This window comes from Fukomys damarensis, unplaced genomic scaffold, assembly GCF_012274545.1.
Source record: "Fukomys damarensis isolate Sample0158 unplaced genomic scaffold, DMR_v1.0_HiC HiC_scaffold_3, whole genome shotgun sequence".
NCBI lineage: Eukaryota > Metazoa > Chordata > Mammalia > Rodentia > Bathyergidae > Fukomys > Fukomys damarensis.
The window spans coordinates 47,932,613-47,940,129 of NW_022900915.1; the positions used below are offsets into that span (position 1 = coordinate 47,932,613).

The 7,517-nt window shown below is 46.5% G+C and overlaps 1 pseudogene; it reads left to right on the top strand.

Moving 5' to 3' along the window:
- Positions 1 to 4,574: 4,574 nt before the first annotated feature.
- On the top strand, positions 4,575 to 5,800 carry LOC104853842 (annotated as a pseudogene).
- The last annotated feature ends 1,717 nt before the right edge of the window (positions 5,801 to 7,517 follow it).

Genomic DNA, 7,517 nt, shown 5'->3' on the forward strand with positions numbered 1-7,517 from the left:
TTTTTTTTTTTTTTTTTTTGAAACAGTCTTAAGTTGTCCACGCTGGGCTCAAAACTTGGGATCCTCCTGCTTCAGCCTCCCAGAGTGGTGGGAGGACAAGCATGCACTACCACACCCAGCGGAAGCTCACATTTTAAGCTCTTGCACTCCAGGCCCAGGTCATCTTTGCATCCTGGAGGGCCTTGCTAAATGTGAGTGGGGCAGCAGCCAACGTGTCATCTGAGGGCATTTAAGGCCCCAACTCTGGGAACCTGGAGCTCAGCCAGAAGGGTCCATGTCTAGTGTGTCCCACTCTGGTGTCAGCATCCCATGCCAGCGTGTCCCCTAGGGTAGGTGCAGCTCCCACACAGAGGTGGCCTCTCAGTCTGTCAGGGTGTGAGGGAGGCATGGGTGCTGTCCTCGGCAGGAGTGCCCATGGGGGGGGCAGCCACACCAGCCTCCTCTGCTGCCTGTGTGTGGCTGCCTCCAGCTCCCTCACGTAAGGACACCCATCCTGGGCTCTAGGCCACCCCCTGGGCCCCCACAGCGGGATCTGCAGTGACTGTGTTCAAGTCAACTCACATTCTGAGCTTCCAGGGCTGTCAAGGGGACATAGCACCACACCTACCCAAAGTGGCCCCAGGTGGTGACACCGGGACCCATTCCTGGGGCGCCAGCATGGGTCCTGGGGCTGTAGACAGCCTGGGACCCCACACCGCCTGCATCATGTCTGGGTGGACAGCAAGCTGCATCAGGGGCTCCTGGGCACCCATGTGTTTTTCATTATCAAGACCCCTCTACCCCTACCCAATAAAAGTTCTTTTTGTTTTGTTTTTGTGTTTGGGTACCAGAGATTGAACCCAAGGCCTTCACAATGATCTATATCCCTGCCTCTCTTTGCTTCTGAGACAGCCTCACTAAGCTGTCCAGATGGGGCTGGACGTTGCAGTCCTGCCTCAGCCTCCTAGTTCATTGGGGTTACAGGTGTGCACCACCATGCCTGCTTGAGATTTGTACTTTCTTGTAATGCAGTGTTATGCTTCTGCTTGAACTGATATATGAATTCCAACCTTTCACAAAACATTTCCCAGAGGAAGTTACATTGTCCAATTCATTTAATGAGGTATTACCCTTATCCTAAAATCTAGCCAAAGCACTGCAGTAACAAATCACAGAGCAACATTGCTATACACAGAAACAAAAGAAAAACTTAAGCCTGTACCAAATACTAGCTAGCAAACTAGAATCTGTGCAAGTGGGATTTACCCTGCTTAGAGGGATAGTAGGCAGAGCAGGCTTGGAACATGTCAGTCACCTGTTGCACTGAGCACATAATTTAAGCAGGGTTACTATTTTATGCAGCTGACTTTGTTGTGAATCTGTCTTCTGCTGTCTCATGGGGTCTTTCACTCTTTTTGGCAGTGGGGGGGGCTCGTGGACTAAACCAGAATGAGACAAATACAGGTAAAGGTAAAGATGGAAGCTGCCAAAGGAGTAATGAGCAGCCATGCACACCCTGAAATGAGTGTCAGGTCCTGGCTCACAACCTGCCACTAGACACAGCTCACTGGCACTGGAAGGTCTGCACCCAACTGCTGCCATCCACTGGCAGGTGCTCATCTGAGTCTGCCCTGGAACATCTCTGACGACGTCTAGGTTTGCAGAACCTGCCCGTGCCAGTGATGCCTGGGCCCCTCAGATCGTCTGGCATTAGGTTCCTGGAAGAAACACAGCCTGGATTCCTGACGCGCACTATGCACAGCAAAGCATGTTCCTGAGAGCTGGACACCTCTGCTGATACGACCAGCGGTGGGGAGCAGCATAAATATGGATGGATGAAGCCTCCTTTGCCTGCTGTGCACCCCACATCTTAAGAGCCACAGAGGGACTGGTGGCCCAGGGGGTGGGAACCTCTGACCTAGAGTAAACTGTATTAATGAGTTTGTTTTTGGTGGTATTTGGGATTGACTGGAGAGCCTTCATACTGAGCTACATCCCCAAACGTTTTTTTTTGTTGTTGTTGTTTTTGGTTTTTTTTTTTTTTGGACAGGGCCTCACTAAACTGCTAAGTTTCCCAAGCGGGGCTTGAACTTGAAATCCTGCCTCTGCCTCCCTAAGTGCTGGATTACAGGCATGCACCACTATATCCAAAGAGCAGTGGTGCCAGTTCTAAGGACACCCCTGGCAGAACTTGTCTATTTTGCAGCCTAAACTATGGAAGGAGAGGCAAAGTTTGGGTCTAACCAAAAGAAAAAACAACTAACAAAAGATCAGGCAATGGCCTGGTAGAGGGCTGAGAGTCTGAGCAAATAATTTTCAGAGTGGCGTGTAAACCGGCCCAAGGATTATGGCAGCCCCTGGCGTTTCAGGCCAAAATTTACCTCGAGGTTTATCCCACTAAGCTTCAGTCCAATGATGTCCAAATTATTCTAGTGGGTGACAATGAACACCTTTTTAATATATCATTTACATTAACTTCCTGTTTCTTAACACATTTAAATGAAACAAAGGATTTTATAACTGCAATACTGTCTAGCCGGACTAAAAAAATTAAAGCACTACTCTCTCTTGTTCGAACTTCCCCACTACTCCGATAATGCCCTGGACCATCAAACCAGGATTCAGGGACGATGCCAATTTCTGCGAGGCGCAGTAACAGGTCAGGAGTCCTCTCCACCGGGAGGGCCACGTACGCAGCCCGACCGCCGCCCTGGAGCACGCGGGACCGCGGGTCTCTTGGGAAATGTAGTCTCCTCGTGACGTCACCCACACAAGCGCGGGAAGTGGGCTTCCGCGCATGCGCGGCCTTCCCCCCGACTGAATAACTGGAAATTGGCGCTCTGCCCGCTACTTCGCGAGCTCTGGGTTGTACTCTGTCCCAGGTTGGTAATTGGTGAAGGGAGGTGACCTGGGGCAAGGACGGTGAGAGCAGACGTCGCGGAGGGGCGCACAGAGCCTGGGACCTGGCTGGCCGGAGGGCATCCTGGAGTGGGCGAGGTTGTTGCGATGCTTTCCCAGGAGGCGCCGCGCGGCGCAGGGCCTGATGGGTGCCTACTCGTGGCCGGGAGTCCGTTTGAGAGCTTGGCCGGCGGGTAGCTTTGGGTGGCAGTGGCACTGACGGAAAGGCTTCTTCCTGGTCCTCTCGTCTGACATTCAGCGTCCCACGGCATTCGCGGTCCTCCCGATTCCTGAAGAAATAACTGATGTATATGCACATCCAGTTTTCTGTGGCAGTTATTCTTACTGGATTTCTTGGTGTCACTTCCGCACGTAGGGCTCCTAGTGCCTCCTTTGAGTAGCCTGCCTGCCTACCAACACCACTGAGTTTATGGGGGTTTTACGAGACCTGGTTTCCAGAGACAGTGAACTCTGAAAGGAGATCGGCGCATTAGACGGTGGCCCCTTTCTTTCCAGTGAAGTAGGTGCTGCAGCGTTTGAGGGGAATCACCCCGCAAACAGAAATCCGACCTGAAGTTAGGCCCATCTGGCTTGAATTCTGTCACTAGTCCTTGGGAACAGAGACAAAAGCATTCTTGAAAGGGGAAGATCCTAGCTCTGCACGGCCCTAGGATGATAAACAAGATATATTCAGGTATTCTTGACTCATAGCCATTACACACTGGGTAGTGTTGGGAGATGTGTACCAATTTTCAGAAAAACAAGGAGAGATGGGCTGAGGGGCAGGCAAGGACCTCGGCAATGTCACTTAATGGACCGGGCTTGAAGGTTGGCCCAGGGTGGAGAAGAAACCTGTCTTACTGGAGAGATCTTCAATCCAGTGTCTTAACTGTCTCAGATCTGTCACCAAATTTGTCATCCAGAGTCTACACTCATGCTCCTTCTGTCCTGATAGTTCTTCCTGGCTATTGAGGGAAGGGTTTGCCAGAAAATTTTTAAAAATCGGATCCGAGAAGATGTGACTTGCGCAGGTTCACAAGATTTGTAAATGTTCGTCATCCTGTAGTTAATAGTATTCATTTTGCCACAATTAAGTCAAACTAAGTGTTTATTTTTGAAGTTATTTTTGTAACACAGAAGTCAACTTAGACATTTGCTTTAAAATATGTAGCCTTAAGACAGGGGATTTAGCTCAGTGGTTCCACTGCCAGCCTTGCAAGCACAGGGTCCTGAGTTTGATCCCCAGTACCAAAAAAAAAAAAAAAAAAAAAAAAAAAAAAACCCAAACCAAAACACACACACACACACACACATATACACATATGGCCTTCAAATATCTGTCATTTTTTTAAAATCCCCCAAATGACCTGTGGTTAATAGGACTTCAGGTAAATGATGCCAGTGTTTCCTACTTAATATCAGTGATCCTTTTTGTTTGTTTTTGAGGCACGGTCTTTCTATGCAGTTCAGGCTGCCCTTGAACTATGTAATCTTGACTCGCCATGAGTTGGAGGCAATCTGCCTGCCCCAGCCTCCTGAGAGGTGGGATTACAGGTATGTGTCACCACATGCAGCAGTAATTTGTTCTTGAGAATGATAAATATTTTTTGGTTTTTTTGAGATAGGGTCTCACTATGTAGTTGAGTTGAGACTGACGTGGAACTCACTGTATAGCCCAGGCTGGTCTCGAACTCATGGCAATCCTCCTGCCTCAGCCTCCCAAGTGCTAGGATTACAGGCGTGCGCTACCATGCCCGGCTGAGAATGATAAATTTTGCAGGAAAGTTATAAGGAACTATTCTGCATTACTCTAAATGGGAAAATTAGAATGCATCACACTTCTACTCCAAACCAGTTTAAAATGTAAATAAAATACAGTACAATGCTCACTTACAAGTAACAGACCCTTTTTATGACTTATACTTTATGAAGATTTTGTATTGTTTTAAAAAAAAAAGAAACTTAGGGCAATTGGCCGGGTACTGCGTGGGGCTATGGCTCAGCGCAACTGGGCTTCCTGAGCAGTGGTGGGATCCATGCGCAGCAGCCAGGGCTACGACGACAGACTATGGCAAGGAGCAGCAGAATGAGCTGGAGGCCCTGGAGTCCATTTACCCCGACTCCTTCACAGCTTGATTACACACTGAGCCATGCCTAACAACTAGTATTCCAAAATATAAGTGGACTTACCTGATGTTACATTATTCAGTAGTGCTTCACTTGACAAGGTCCTGCTAAGAAACTCTGGAGTTGCAGCCAGTGCTTTTCAGTATTATAAGAAAATCCACCAAGCTTCACCATCACTATGACAGGAGACTGGAGAAAATGATGAAACCGTCCAGACTACATACAGTGAAAAATACCCAGATGAAGCTCCTTTTTATGAAATACTTTCCCAAGAAAACCTACAAGATAATGATGTCATAGACATTTTAACATTACTAGCATTACAGGCTGAGGAAAATCTTGGTGTGGTCATGATCTTTACCTCCAGTGACAGCAGTGCAAGAAAAATTACATAGTAGATCACATAAAAATGAGAAGAGGAAAAAAAGAAACTAAGAGAAAAAGAAGCAGAAGCAGAGAGGCAATTGTCCCATGGCACCCCTATTAAAATTGAGAATTTCTTAGGTTGGAAAGCCAAATTTGATGCAGAACTCTTGGAAATTAAAAGGAAACAGATGAAAGAAGAAGAGCAAGCAGGAAAAAATAAATTAAGTGGGGCAAACAGCTGTTTGAAAACGATCATAATCTTGACACACCTGATACCCAGTTCTTGGAGGATGCTGGAAATAATGTTGAACTAGAAGAGTCTTTGTTCTAGGAGATGGGTGACTTGGAGCTGGAGGATGTTGAGGACAACCCAGACTATAACCCTGCTGGCTCAGGGAGCGACTCAGAGGACTGATGTTCCATCTCCAGAGAGCTTGACAGCCACAGCATCTGTGGCTGTGCTGAGATGCTTTAAATTATCCTTTTTTTTTTTTTCCAAGAAAAAATAACTTTTAGGAGAATATTCTTCTGATAACTTTCACCATTGAACTTAATAAACTGACCATAACACTTCAAAAAAGTTTTGAAACATCATTTACTAATGCACAGGCAACTACTTTGGGGGTGTACATGGCCTCTGTTAGTGCCAGAAACCGCACTGAAGCTATAGTTACCATTCATTGTGATTTTTTAAAATCCACGTTTACATGACATTGAATGCTGTCTCCTCCACATTATTTTGTTAAAAACATTGAGTTTTAGGGGCTTAGATGTATCAGCATTGCTACATATGGAGCCAATCAAAACTTAATAGTTCCATAAAATCAAAATTTAATTTTTTTCTTGGTATTCTGTGGATATGCACTTGGGTTGGGCTCCCGTCAGGCAGTTCTTATGCTGTTGTTGTTTGAGTCTACTCATCTACTGACGCTGGTGATTCAGTCTGGCAATTTGTGCTGACTCTTGTCCTCTTCAGATTAGCCCCAGGCTTCTTCACAATCTGCCTGTGTATCCAAGTGGGCAAGCAACAGCAGGGAAGGACTTTCTGAACCTACATATGCATTGTACTTACTGATGTCCCGATGGCCAGAGAATTCAGAGGAAAAGCTTAGATCATCACCGCAACATGGTATACAGGGTTTAGATGCAAGAAGACCTGTCTGAGGGTATCATTCCTGGAAGAGTACGCTACAAGACATAGCATGTATTTTTTTCTTCTATATAATTGTGGGCAAAAAATGTTGGGTTACAAGAGGTATAACTGTCTACAATATTCAGGTAATATAAAGCCATGGTGTGTTGGATGGAAACACTTAACTGGAGTCCTTTGTGGAACCCTCATAGTACTAGAGAAGCAATTAATTAGATCCAAGTATATTTCTATATTGTAATTTTACTGACAGTGTTTCCTTTTGGTTTTATACTTTCAGGTAATATATTTTTGGGGAAGCAAGTGTCTTGTGTATGGTTTTATTAACCCAAAAGCATTGTATGTTTAATCATTACAAAGTATTGTGCTTGTGGATGTTTTGAGTATTATCTTCGTCGCCCCTTGTTGAGCTATGGACTACCATTGTTCCACAGTGAAGCCTTTTCTTTACTTTCTTTGACCTTTTGCAGCTGTTTGGAGAGCTAGGACCAAGCCACATGCGGTAGTGACTGCTTCATTCACCTTTCCCCCAGCTTCCAGTGCTGTGCTCCCATGAACATCAAAAAGACCCTTGTTTCAGTCCCTTTCCTTTCCTCTCTCCCTCTATCTCTCGATCCAGAGATCCAGCCCCCTCTTGCTAATCAGGTTATCCTAGAGACCTGGGCAGATGCTGCAGTACTGCTTAGAAATAGTGAGCTTTGCAGCATTTTTTTTTTTTAAGTCCTAGCTACAATTTTCACTTTGGCCACACGCTATGTCTGTTCCTACTACAGGTAAAATGAACACTGCCCCCCTCAGAAGCCTTAGAAACCTTTTCATATGTGGCCTTGGAAGCCCCACTGCATCCTGGTGGCCTGCCATCTGCCATGGGGAGGAGCTGGGCACGAGACTCGCAAGTACTTCCCTCAGACCCTGCAGGCCAGGGCCTGTGCGACTGGCTGTCCTTGTGGGTCACCTGCTCTAGTGCTTTGCTTAAAGGCCAGTCCTCCTTCCTAGG